This window comes from Podarcis tiliguerta (genome assembly GCF_965153285.1).
Source record: "Podarcis tiliguerta genome assembly, chromosome: 1".
Lineage (NCBI taxonomy): Eukaryota > Metazoa > Chordata > Lepidosauria > Squamata > Lacertidae > Podarcis > Podarcis tiliguerta.
The window spans coordinates 8,025,081-8,039,008 of record NC_139534.1 but is presented as its reverse complement, the minus strand read 5'-3'; the positions used below and the strand labels follow the sequence as shown (position 1 = coordinate 8,039,008).

At 44.1% G+C, this 13,928-nt stretch overlaps 1 protein-coding gene and 1 long non-coding RNA gene across 3 annotated transcripts in view; one reads left to right on the top strand and one right to left on the bottom strand.

Moving 5' to 3' along the window:
* The window catches only part of PARD3B (par-3 family cell polarity regulator beta), a 588,896-nt gene that overhangs the window by 433,600 nt on the left and 141,368 nt on the right, over positions 1–13,928 (top strand). The gene's annotated exons all lie outside the window — the stretch shown is intronic.
* The window catches only part of LOC310659675, a 233,052-nt gene that overhangs the window by 165,534 nt on the left and 53,590 nt on the right, over positions 1–13,928 (bottom strand). The gene's annotated exons all lie outside the window — the stretch shown is intronic.

Genomic DNA, 13,928 nt, shown 5'->3' with positions numbered 1-13,928 from the left:
TATGACAAAGTAATGAGGTAGGGAAATTAAACAGTAGAAATGTTTATGATCGGAATGTCAAGGAGCTAAGCTTCAGATTTCTCCACACCCAAATCCACTCTTTACAAGAGGAGAGATCCGGATTATAACTTTGCTTCAGCACTGTTGCAATTTTACTCGGGTTGGCTGAGTTATTGCGAATGATCGAGGAATATTTGTTTAAGTGCAAACAGTATATTCGCTTTACATTTGCGCCAGTTCTAGTCCCACTGCTCAAGGTCATGATAAAATCGAAATCATTATTAAAAGGCTTCTACTTCACAAAATTGACAGAATTGACCTGACTCCAATCCAATTGCGGCACTACCAAATAAGTGGGTTTTTTCCTTCCCGCTTCCTGCTCTGAATAACTTGTTATTTTGCAGCATAAAAGACTTGTGTGCTCAAATTGTGCTTTTTGGCCCCTGTGATCATTCGGCGCCATTAGCAACCAGCTTTTGTACCATATGCAGTGATTTACTATGTATGCTTACAGTTTACATTTCCCCTGTTGTGTGATATTATGCGCTTTCAATTAAGTCGGAGGGAGGACTGAGAATCGCGGCACTTTTATGCAGACTGTAAAGCGTGGCTTTGCAAGACAGATTACCTTTCAGGGCCTTTCCAATAACCAAGTAGGGAGAGAGGAGCCATTTTTAATCCTTACTGTCAAGCTTCCAGATTGATAGCAATAAGAAATATAGTATTCCCCACCCCCCGTATGAGTTAAACAAGAAAACACAGATTCGCAGGCACGGTTGTGGAGCCGGCACCATGAGATTCTGAAAGTTGGCATTTGATAATGCAAAATAAAATTAGAGAGCTTGATTAGACTTCCTGTGTGTTACAATAAATTGTGACACCTCTTGGAGGTGGGGGCAGTATGTGAAAGTATAAGCAAACAGCTAGACAAATTAGAAGACTGGAGTGCCAGTTTGGCCCTGCGACCTTGGGCCCTGGCACTGAATTTTGTGGGTGCCTAGCGGGTGGCGCTGTGGGTAAAAGCCTCAGCGCCTAGGGCTTGCCGATCGAAAGGTCGGCGGTTCGAATCCCCGCGGCGGGGTGCGCTCCCGTTGTTCGGTCCCAGTGCCTGCCAACCTAGCAGTTCAAAAGCACTCCCAGGTGCAAGTAGATAAATAGTGACCGCTTACTAGCGGGAAGGTAAACGGCGTTTCCGTGTGCGGCTCTGGCTCACCAGAGCAGCGATGTCACGCTGGCCACGTGACCCAGAAGTGTCTCCGGACAGCACTGGCCCCCGGCCTCTTGAGTGAGATGGGCGCACAACCCTAGAGTCTGTCAAGACTGGCCCGTACGGGCAGGGGTACCTTTACCTTTACCTTTTAGCCCCTTCATGGGGAGTTTTGTGGGTGCTTGGGCACCCAGGGCCCCAGGGAGTTGGCACCTATGCTGGAAGAGTCAAAATGAATGGTTGTTACTAAGGTTTGTATAATTTACTTGTCAGCGCTATCACTAGCCCTATTTTTGGTTAAAGGGACATAAATAGTATGGACTTGTGAATAGATTAATTCGTTTAAGACTCTTTTGCAGGAATCAATACCAGTTTAGAACTTCCTTTATGTGCTAAAGCAGGGGTCAGCAAGCTTTTTCAGCAGGGGGCTGGTCCACTGTCCCACAGACCTTGTGGGGGGCCGGACTATATATATTTTTTTTTTCGGGGGGGGGGGTGAATGAACGAATTCCTATGCCCCACAAATAACCCAGAGGTGCATTTTAAATAAAAGCACGCATTCTACTCATGTACAGTGGTACCTCGCAAGATGAATGCCTCGGAAGACGAAAAACTCGCAAGACGAAAGAGTTTTTCGTTTTCTGAGTTGCTTCGCAAGATGGATTTCCCTGTGGGCTTGCTTTGCAAGACAAAACGTCTTGTGCCTTTTTTTTTAAACCGCCAATGCATTCCTATGGGAAACCGTCAATACACAGCGGTTCTTCGCAAGACGAAAAAACTCACAGAACGAAAAAACTGGCAGAATGAATTAATTTCGTCTTGTGAGGCACCTCTGTAAAAACATGCTGATTCCCGGACCATCCGCGGGCCGGATTGAGAAGGCGATTGGACCGCATCTGGCCCCCGGGCCTTAGTTTGCCTACTCATGTGCTAAATTGGAAAGAGGTTCAGAACTAACTATTGGGCCAGATATTAATAGTTCCTGAGGTTAACAGGATAAGAATATATGTTATCCTGAGGTTAACAGGATATATCTATCTATATCTATCTATATCTATCCATCCATCTATCTATCTATATCCATCTATCTATCTATCTATCTATCTATCTATCTATCTATCTATCTATCATCTATCTATCTATCATCTATCTGTCTATGTTTACAGTGTAATCATTAAATCAGAAATGGCCACCGAAAGCCCATACTGAATCCAGCAGCATTGCAAGCTGACTAGATAACTTTTATGTTATGGGGCAGCATACAGATTCAATCAAACATTACATTATTCATACCCAATATTTGTATATGTGTTTTGTATGGACCCAGCATCCTGACTGATCATTCGGATAATATATTGCAGTTAAGCATCTTAAAAGCAGCACTGACAATTAAAAGAAGCTACAGTCGGTGACCCCAATAATGCTATGTGGTTCAACCGTGGTCTCATTCTATTACTCTGCATCAGTACCTCCAATCTAGGAACTTATTCAAGAAACTTTACTGCTGTGCTTCGTAACACCTGCTAGGCTACGCTAGAGGATGAAAAGCCAGGGTTTATCAGGGCATTTTCTTTCTAGCAGAATCTCAGGCTGTGAACCCCCAGGGTTGCTTTATTTATTTATTTTACCAAACCCCTGAACTTTCAAAAGCTTGATATCTATATGCATGCTATAGCTCGTGCCTGTCTATGGGAGCCCGCTGTACCAGGAGCACAATTTTCTTTGTAAGATGGTTGTTGTTTTTTTTGTGGTGCCCTAGATCTCTTAGAAGACTTGACTATGTTCAATGTTTCCTATAAATCCGAACCACAGCCATAAATTGTTCGCAAATGGTTCCTTTGGAAATGAAGGCTGATACCGAAAAGAAGACTCTTCTTCTCTGAGAAAATTAAAAATAATGGGCAATTGTAACAGTGGCCACATGCAGAGGATGCTCAGGTTGCGTTCGCAACCTGCAGCGCCGCATCTGCGCATGCGTGGGTCACGATTTGGCGCTTCTGCGCATGCGCAACGTGCAATTTAGTGTTTCTGTGCATGCGTGAGCGCCGAAACCTAGAAGTAACCCGTTCCGGTACTTCCGGGTTCGGTGCGCTGTGCAACCCGAAAACGCACAACCTGAAGCGTCTGTAACCCAAGGTATGACTGTATAGGCTGCCTCAGATGGCCACCACGGTACCACTGCAGGCCTCCAGATAGCAAGATATGTAGTGGCATCAAGAATTGCGGGTGGCTTGCCACGTGGAAATAGCCACCCACAGCCGGTCTGTGGGTGGGCGTCATTCCCTCAGAAGGATGAAGGAAGGAAATTTCACTTTTTGAAATGTGGTGCTTAGTCATACTGGCCACATGACCCAGAAGCTGTACGCCGGCTCCCTCGGCCAATAAAACGAGATGAGCACCGCAACCCCAGAGTCTGTCACGACTGGATCTAATGGTCAGGGGTCCCTTTACCTTTACCTTTAACTGTGAATTTTACAGACTGCAAATCATCCTTCAGTTATGACAGGAGGGATTAACACCATACTGGTAAACATACGGTTTTAGCCCTTGCATTTGGGATTTTTTCTTGGTTTTTGATGTATAGAAAGGCTTCTAATTATTGGAATAGCTTTGACAGTAATGTCCTGTAATGACCAGGACTTTAAAACCGGGCACTTTGTAGAGGGAGCTACTAGCTGTATGTCAGTATGAGGTACACTGATCAAGCCACAGAGATCTTTCATTATAAGATGCCTCATAATTTTATAAAATCATTAAAGGGATGATAATACATTTTTCACCGGGGAAAATAAGTGATTGCATGAGTTTTAATTCAATCCTCTATGGTAATGGCACATGACTGGAATTCTAAGACTGAGATGAAGTAATCTGGGTTCTGTTTGTTGAAGCTAAACAACTAAACACGGGCGCTGTGCACAGACACCCCCCCCCCCATTCTGATTCGTGGCCTCAGTTAGTAAATCTGGATTGGACCTGATTCAGTCTGGAATGGTGTAGACCCGATCCTATTTCCCTGGATAAAATACATATCTCTAGAAATCCCGTTGAATTGCATAGCCAAACCAAAATGGCAATAGCTTTCTTGTTGTTGCCCCCCCTCCCGCTACACATGGGAGCAGGAAGAAATAATATAAGTAAAAGTAAAGGGACCCCTGACCATCAGGTCCAGTTGTGACCGACTCTGGAGTTGCGACGCTCATCTCGCTTTATTGGCCGAGGGAGCTGACGTACAGCTTCCGGGTCATGTGGCCAGCATGACTAAGCCGCTTCTGGCGAACCAGAGCAGCGCACGGAAACACCGTTTACCTTCCCGCCGGAGTGGTACCTATTTATCTACTTGCACTTGACGTGCTTTGAGCTGCTAGGTTGGCAGGAGCAGGGACTGAGCAACGGGAGCTCACCCCGTCGCGGGGATTCGAACCGCCGACCTTCTGATCAGCAAGTCCTAGACTCTGTGGTTTATTGATGGATATTGATACTTGACTAGGGGAAAGTGGGTAAAATGCAATGTGTGAATGGTCATCGTTGTTAACCGACTGCATTTCCCACATTTTTCTGGTACAGGTGTTTTTGGTCGGAAGGTGACATAGGAAGTAATGAGTGCGGTCTTTCATTTTTCACGTCAGAAAAATTAAAGGCTGAGCAGCACAAAAAAAAAGCCTCTTACTATAGCATTGCGTTTGTTTCTGCCAGCATAGGAAATGTACAGTTGTGAATATTCCATCTCCAGCTAGAATTCTAGCATTGGTAACACTGGGAAAATAATAATCAGTGTACCATGCAGTGGCTCAGTTCAGACATTACTTCAAAATCATGGTTTCTGCTAACCATAGTTTTGATCCCAACCCATAGTTTGAAGTTAAGAATTTACAAGCAAATGATGTGAACCCACTTCGAACCATGGCTTCTATTTCTCCGGGCTGGGCCAGGGAAGCCATTTGCCTCAGGTGGCGTATCAATTCCCCGCCAGCGCACCACAGCCAGCCCTGCTGGGGCTTTCTGCAGCAACAACCCAACGCCGTTGCCCTTGTTGCTGAGCCCTTGCCACTGCATTGTGACACGGGTGCAAGGATACAGTTGCAGTGGCGAGGCTGCAGCGGCGCAGGGGCAGGGCCCCAGATCTGGTGGGAGCGCATTGGGTTGTTTTGCCAATAGCGGCAAAATGTGTTGGGCCGGCCCTACTGTTTCTGGTTTGTTGTCTGGTTGCAGACTATGGTTTGTCAATCTAATATAACGCCAAACCATAGTTTAGCTTTCTTACATTTGGTTTGATGTGATGCCCAAGTTGAGCCACTAAATTCAAGCCTGAACATGAATTTAGGACTCTGATTCAAATCCATTTCTTAACAGGGAGTTGTTTTCTTCTTAAATCAATGTTACCCTACTCCACAATGCCCCCCCCTCTCTCTATATACTGTACTTTTTGGGGTATAAGACTAGGTTTTTTTACTCTAAAATAATGTTAAAAGACAGTGGTCGTCTTATACATGGGGATCATCTTCCCAATTTTCATAAATCTGTGTCTCCCAAAACGGGTCGTTTTATACACGGAAAAATACAGTATTTGTTGTGAAAAAAGTGCCAAAGTACCCTTTAACCAAAAGTGGGTTGTGGTTCCTTTAACAGGCAGCACAGTAATAAGAATGTTAACTTTTTTTTTTGTGCGGGGGCATATAATATTTAAAAAAAAAAAAAAAAAATCTGCCATTTAATTTTAAATGCTAATATGTGTGCGGGTAATTAAGAAGCCAAAATTGACTATGAGCTTGGTAAGCTCTAAGAATGGGAGAGAGAGATCATTACGCCTCTGCTCATGGATAGCTATTTGCAAACCAGCTGATAATGTGCAAAATGAAGATTTCGTAAGTGGCATTTTAAATGAATGGTTAATGGCTTGAAGATTAATTAAATAGAGAACCTGCTAAAATCTTGTTTGTAGGCCAGTCACCTGCATAGCAAAAGTGCAAGCCTATCTAGCAAGCAATTTGCAGCATTTTCCCCCCGCAAACCACACACACACACCTTTCCAGAATGCTACATACACAGAAGGTCAGAAAGGTTTTACTGCAGGGTACTTTAATACTAAATAAATACCACAAAACGAACGATAAAACTTTGAATTTGTGGTTCTACCAGTATTCATCTCACTGAGGGTGGGTGAGGCAGGGAAGGAGATTCACATTTTGTAAGCATCAAAACACTGCTGTTTTTGAAAGCTGGGAAATGCAGTATCCCTGCAAAAAGCACTAACTTGGGGAGGGAGGAGATTTCGATTCCAAGGCAGCTATCCATTTTTATTTTGGGTGCAATACAAGGATTCTCTGGAAAGCTCATTAATGTACTGCTTTCATTCCTGGACAGCACCTTAGAATACAGTTCACCGCATATTGAGAATACAGTGGTGCCTCGCAAGACGAAAAGAATCCGTTCCACGAGTCTTTTCGTCTTGCGGTTTTTTCGTCTTGCGAAGCAAGCCCATTAGCGGATTAGCGCTATTAGCGCTATTGGCAGTTTAAGGGCTATTAACGGCTTTTTAAGGCTTAAGGGATTAGCGGTTTAGCTGCTAAAAGGCTCTTAGCAGCTTAGCGCTTCAGAAAAAGGGGTTGGGGAGCGAAAAAAAACTCAAAAAATTTCGTCATTTTCGTCTTGCGAAGCAAGCCCATAGGGAAATTCGTCTTGCGAAGCGCCTCTGAAAACGGAAAACCCTTTCGTCTTGCGGGTTTTCCGTCTTGTGAGGCATTTGTCTTGCGGGGCACGACTGTATTGAGAATATTGAGAAAGAAGCATTCTAGACTTTGGTATGACTTGTATATTATTATTTTGCTGCTGTTCCTTCGTTTGAGGCCATACTAGAGAGTGTTGGTTTTCATGTTTTTAAGAGGGCCAGCGCCCTCAGCCACGCTTGCCGCAGGCTGAACGGACAAACTGTTAACTGCAATCCGCCACCACAACTAAAACTTCCTTCCCCCAATTGGCGCAGGGCCTGTCAATGTCAGAGCACGCCTGCTGAACGATGGGCTTCTCCCTTAACAAAATCCATCGCAACTGGCAAACCAAATTGCCTTTGAGTCCGCCTGCAATGCAGCGCAGGAATTATAGTCAAAAATCAGATATTCCTATTCCCAGCAGGTGGTGGTGATGGAGAGGTTGTGGAGACAGATAACAACATGACACTGCCCCCCCCCCCCCGGGGCAGTCTGATGGAGAAGCAAAGTGCAAAGCCCTTCCCAAGCCATTTCCAATCTTGAGTTCTTTCCTACAGTGATTAGCATGATTAAGCAGGGATGTCAGGCCTAGTTCTCCCATCTATATCAAAATAAATACTTCGGTTGACCAGGTGACCTCATAAGCGTGAGGTCGGTATGGAGCAACCAAGAGAGCTCCCCTGGCAATTATTACATGCTGCTTACTGCAAAAGATTTGTTAGACAGTGATGGAAAGTCCTAATGCACGAAGTGGTGGAGGAGGACACGCACAATGATGATTAAGATGACAGTGAACTGGAAACAGCTGCAACTCTCTCCCTGGGTTCTGTATGGCTTAAGATGAAGACCACCTGGGTTGGCTACTGTGTCTGATTTTTAGAGAGAGAGTGCGGCAATTCTCCCACTGTGTACATTCTTCGGTTTTTGAAATAAGGAAGCCATTGTTAAAGTCTGCAGACAAAGTTTCTGCAGTCGTTTCTTTTCCTCTATATGTCCGTGTATATATTGCTGCTGCTATATGCTGTGTGCAAACTGAGCTACAAAACTACATCCCGTATTTTTCCGTGTATAAGACGAGGATTTTTTTTTTATTATTATAACGAATTGTGAAAAATAGGGGCTCGTCTTATATACTGATAGTGCAGAGGGGGGCGTGCAATTTGTGGCGGCTGCGAGCAGGAGATTGTAAGCAGCATTTGGGCGGGTGATTCGTGGCTGCGGCAACGCCTGCTGATGATTGGCTGTTGGTGTGCCAAGTGGGCGGGCGATTGGCGGCTGTTGGCGGTGAGTGGGCAGACAATTGGGGGCTTCAGCGAGGTGTCACATGTAAAGGAAGTCTATCCCAGCCTAGGAGGAAACAGGAAGTTCTGACTGACTGGTCCAGACATCCCCTTTTTATGTCCACTCTAGGGATGTTGTACTTGACTGCTCTGTGTTTCACATCCCACAGAAGTGTGGTGTGCCATGTGTGGATTGTAAAGAATTACTGCCACAGCTAGTTTTTTTAGAAGCCATGTTTGGCTGGATTTCACTGCTTTGCAAGCCAGTGTGAAGGCAAACATGGAAGAACTTACTGTTTAATGTCCCAGAAATAAAACTTCCTGGAAAAGTTCAAGAAAAATAGGTTCTTGGCACAGACCTTCAGGCTTACAGCTCCTCTTCCAACAGTACAAAATCGGAGGTGTTTTGTGACACCTCAGATTCATTATCCTAGGCAGAATAGATATTCATGCAATGCAATATTCATTATAAATCTTAGTATGGCCACCAGCAGCAGGGCTGTCATCAGTTCCAGAAACCTAGAGGGAAATAATATTCACATTCCCCTGGAGATGTTTCCTTGACTTTTAAGCAGACCTTTTCACTATGATTCACAACAGATGTGTTGCCTACCTATCTTACAGCAATAAGCTACCCCAATTGGAGACTTTTGATCAGAAATTACATCAAACTAGTAGGTTCCTTCCATAATTTTAGAGGTTGTATGATTTTTTTTCATGTTCTTCCTGATGCGCCGACAATGTTTTTAGATTATCAGACACTGCTCCAATAGGAAGCAGGTTTATAAAAAGAGTTGTGCAAGAAGATCTAACCTATCCATTCTGAAGGAAATCAGCCCTGAGTGCTCACTGGAAGGACAGGTCGTGAAGCTGAGGCTCCAATACTTTGGCCACCTCATGAGAAGAGAAGACTCCCTGGAAAAGACCCTAATGCTGGGAAAGATGGAGGGCACAAGGAGAAGGGGATGACAGAGGACGAGATGGTTGGATAGTGTTCTCGAAGCTACCAGCTTGAGTTTCACCAAACTGCGGGAGGCAGTGGAAGACAGGAGTGCCTGGCGTGCTCTGGTCCATGGAGTCACAAAGAGTTGGACACGACTAAACAACAACAACTCACAGAGCCAGGGGAAGGAGTTCAGAAGCTTTCACATGGGCCTTTGTTCAGCCACAATTTGTCATGTCACACTGACTTACAAACGGTGGTCAACATTAGCTAGGGTTGGTTTCAAACAGCCAACTTCAAACGATGGTCAATGAAGCTGCTTGTTTAAATTAGTCTTAGTTAAAATTAAGCACAGTTTTGGATCAGAGCATCATGGCAAGATGTGGCTGACCAGAAGCAGAAGCTTCTAGACTACTGCTCACCGTCCCAAATTTCAGCAACCCTAGATTTTAACACATGGGAATAAAATCTCTCCATCCCTAATATTCAACATTGTTTCACTTAACTTTATGATTTGAAGAAAGATGGGGGAAAAGATTCAGGTAGGTAGGTAGGTAGGTATAGATAGATGGGATATCTTTTCATTAACCAAGTTTCATTATCATGATTAGGCTATAAGAACTGACAACTCCCTTTTATTTATAATTCAGTTTTTTTGTAATCATAATGAAAAGAAATAAAATATCTCCATCTGCTTTCTCCGTATTTTCTAGAATTTTGTAAACAACAGGTTGGAAATTTGTGGCTATCCAAATTTGTGGACTCAAGCCAGTGTGACCAGAGGTCAGGGATGATGATGATGATGATTTAGTGAATTTATATACTGCCCTATACCCAGAGCTCACAGAACAAAATCCAAATATAAAACCACGAAATATATTATTATTACTTATTGAATTGATGGGAGTGCCAGCTCAGTAACACATGGAGCGCTTATGTTTTTAATCAAACCTTGGTTGTTGCTTTTTTAAAAAAATGCCTTTTGAATGTTTCTGCTCAAATTCCTTCTTTGAGGAGCAGATTGCTGTAGGCATAGAAACAGCATATAGGGCCAGGCCTGTTTGGCTGCAATAATGTCATGCACTCTTAGAATATATTTGAAGCATAGGACATTATTCAGGCCCTGTTCTTTAATGCCTCCTCCTCCTCCTCCGTTCCTCTTGCCGCGATCCCTTTCCTCCCCCAGAGGCCAAAAGTCTTTTCATTCTCCATTGTGCAGCTGTCACATATTATTGTCACAGTGTGCGCCCCTCCCTCTCGATTCCTCTCCGAGGGAATAAGAGCTTTTGAGTCTTGCCAAGAAGGTGCGAGATGAGAGTGCCGTCACAATGGAGGAAAGGGCAGCGAGGTGCCAATATTTTACCGTCTTTGCAAATAAATCTGAATAATCAGCCCTTTTGACAACCCATTGTTGTGCCTGATTCCCCCCTTATTCATTTAAAATTCAAATGGTGATACATTATAATTTTCAGCGTAATAGTTACTTTGGGGTGTTGTCTGTCAACTCCGTAATCACTGAAAACATAGCCTGCGCTCGCTTCTGAATTTATCGTCGTTAAACAGTTCTGCCTTTGGGCTTTTAAGGATATTCAGCCCAAGATATGTTTACCTCGTAAGTCGGTGGGAACCTTATATAATGATTAAAACGTGTCAAAGGGGACACCGTTTAATTTATTAATGGAGTGGGGTGGGGGACAGCCTGTATGTGGGGTTTGTTTAAGGGCACAAGCCAAAAACATTTATAAATACACTTTTGTGGTTTGAAGAAAATCTTGAAAGTAGCCACGACATATATAGTGTTCTTTTTTGGGGGGGTGGGGAGTGTGGAGCACTGATGGAAGGGGTAAAAAACCACTCTTTTGGAGTAAAGGGTAGCGCTATTTTCTGTTTCTCAGCGCCTGTAATGCTCAATAATTGCCTGAAAGGGCTGCTTTAATTGAGTACTTTTGTGCAGTAAGTGTTCTGCTAACCAGGGGAGCTGAAGTGCTTCTGATCCATTCGCAGGTAATAATAGAGGCGGGCTGTTGCAGCGCAGGCCCCTGCTTTACAAGTCAGCAGCTACTCCTGCAGCATGATGGAGGGGTGGGGGTTAGTGGTGGTTTGGGGGGGGGAGAGAGGTGGGGGGCGGCGGCTTTGGGGAGCAGCATTAAATCAGCCACAAGCCTGCGCCTAATTGTTATTGATTGTTAAGTGCACAAATTGCGGGGAAAGCAGCCCGTGCGAGTTCCTCACCTGAAGAAAGTCTCGTTTCCTTCCTTTGATATTTTCCGTAACTACGGCTCCTGGTTTGTAAGGATAAAGAGAGGCGGCTATTCGGGGCCTCTATGGCAAATAGCAATGATTATGCAGCTGCTGCTAAATGGGTGGGGAAGGGGGTGAACTGATCTTTTCCTCCTTTTCCCTGTAAATGCCACTGTCTGCATCCTTGTTGATGCTTTGACCTCCCTGCTTCAGAGCTTGAAAAGCCTTTTCCACCGTGAGCAATAGGCACTGTCCGCAGAGCTCAACAGTCAGAAAATCTCATTCTCGTGCCTTGAGTGCTGATGCCAACTTGATCAGTTTAACTACAACTGATGCCCGGCTATTTCTGGTTAAACCTGGTTCACGTCGCTATCCTTTGCTGTAAAGAAAGTTCCGCTATCATGAATTGTACTTGCTACCCTGTAAGGCTGCCTTTTGTGGTTGGGGTGCCATTTTAAACAGTCCTATTAAGTCGCGTTTCTTTCACTTTTCTTTGATCTGCGCTCTTTCTCATTTAGTTCCCTCTCCTGTTAATTCATTTTGGAGCACAAAGCCAGTTCAGTAGTCTGGCGTTGCATAGATCCATTGAGAAGCTTAATTTGGGTGTGCATTCAGAGGAGAGGTTTGCAATTCTGCGCGGGGGCATAGAAGCAACCAGCCAGGTGCCTCACCGTGAATTTGAAACAAGCAACCCTCAAGTGCTCAAAACCTTGTGCATTTTTTGCACACTTGGGGTTGAGCACCATTCAGTTAAGACATTTGTATAGCTATAATGCCTGCTCTCCAAAAGGAGGGAAAGAGAGACATTGGAAATGGAGTTATTTAAAATTGCTGTCATAGCATTTACTTGGAATTTTAGAGACTGGGGTTAGAGGTTTTTGGCTCCTCTGTTCATGCGCAGGAATGAGGTGAGTAAGCACTCTGTTCACCTCTGTTCTTCTTCTTAATATAATTTTTATTAGTTTTTTTAACATATCATTTTCAAAAGTAATTAAACATACTTTTTCATCTTATTCAAAATTTTGACTTCCATCAATCCTGTCTGAAAATTTTCCAATCTAATCTCCCAGTATGCATTTCTTATCTTCCCTATTACATTTCAAACTCATAACCAATACTTAATGAAGCACAGTGGACCAACACCAGCTGATGACATGGCTCCCCAAATCTCTTTTTTGATGAGAGCAGCTTCTGCATCTCATTTGGAAACCAAGGCCCCAGAGTCTGGAGGAAGAATGGGGAGGCACACAATGCCAGATGCTTGAAGTCCAGTGTGAAGTTACCACAGACTGTGTTGATTTGAGGAGCCATGTCATCAGCTGGTGTTGGTCCACTGTGCTTCATTAAGTCCAGGGTCAACACAGCCATCTACCAGGAGATTTTGGAGCACTTCATGCTTCCTTCTGCAGACGAGCTTTATGGGGATGCTGACCTCATTTTCCAGCAGGACTTTGGCACCTGCCCACACTGCCCAAAGTACCAAAACCTGGTTCAATGCCCATGGGATTACTGTGCTTAATTGGCCAGCAAACTCGCCTGACCTGAACCCCATAGAGAATCTATGGAGCATTGCCAAGAGAAAGATGAGAGACATGAGACCGAGCAATGCAGAAGAGCTGAAGGCTGCTATTGAAGCATCCTGGTCTTCCATAACACCTCAGCAGTGCCACAGGCTGATAGCATCCATGCCACGCCGCATTGAGGCAGTAATTGATGCAAAAGGGGCCCAAACCAAGCACTGAGTACATATGCATGCTTCTACTTCTCAGAGGTCCAATATTGCTCTATTTGCAGTCCTTGTTTTGCTGATTTCATTTAATATTCTAATTTTCTGAGATTGTTAATTTGGGGCTTTCATCAGTTGTACGCCATGATCATCACAATGATAACAAATAAAGGCTTGACATATCTCACTTTGCATGTCATGAGACTATCTCATATATTAGTTTCACCTTTTAAGTTGAATTACTGAAATAAATGAACTTTTCCACGATATTCTAATTTTTTGAGTTTCACCTGTAGGTGTCTCCTCTGGCTGCTGTCCAGGTGCCAGCACCTTAGACTGATCTCGGAAGCAAATAGGCTGCCAATGTAATTCTTTTAGAATTGGGTTACTGCTAATATACTTGGCAGCTGCATATAGGACTAACCGAAGCTTCTGAGAGTTGTCTCCTTGGGCAACACAATGTACAACACTTTAGAGTAGTCTGGTTAGGTAGTTACCAGAGCATGGACCACTGTGGCAAGATGTGAACTTCGTAGAAGCACCGGGGTGGCCAACTCCCAAGAGACTGCAATCTACTCACAGAGTTAAAAAACTGGTGGTGATCTACCCCCTTTTTGGGGGGTTCAGGTCAAAGTTGTTGTGCCTTCACTAGGCTAACCACTGTCAAATGTCGGATACTAGGCCAGATAGACTTTTGATGTGATTCAGCAAAATGGTTTTGTACATTCTTAATCTTTGGCTACGGTGCCATATTGAAGACAGAGAAAGCTGCTGTTTGGAAGTGTCTTAAATGAAGACATTTGGTTTCATATATGCAGAACTGAAA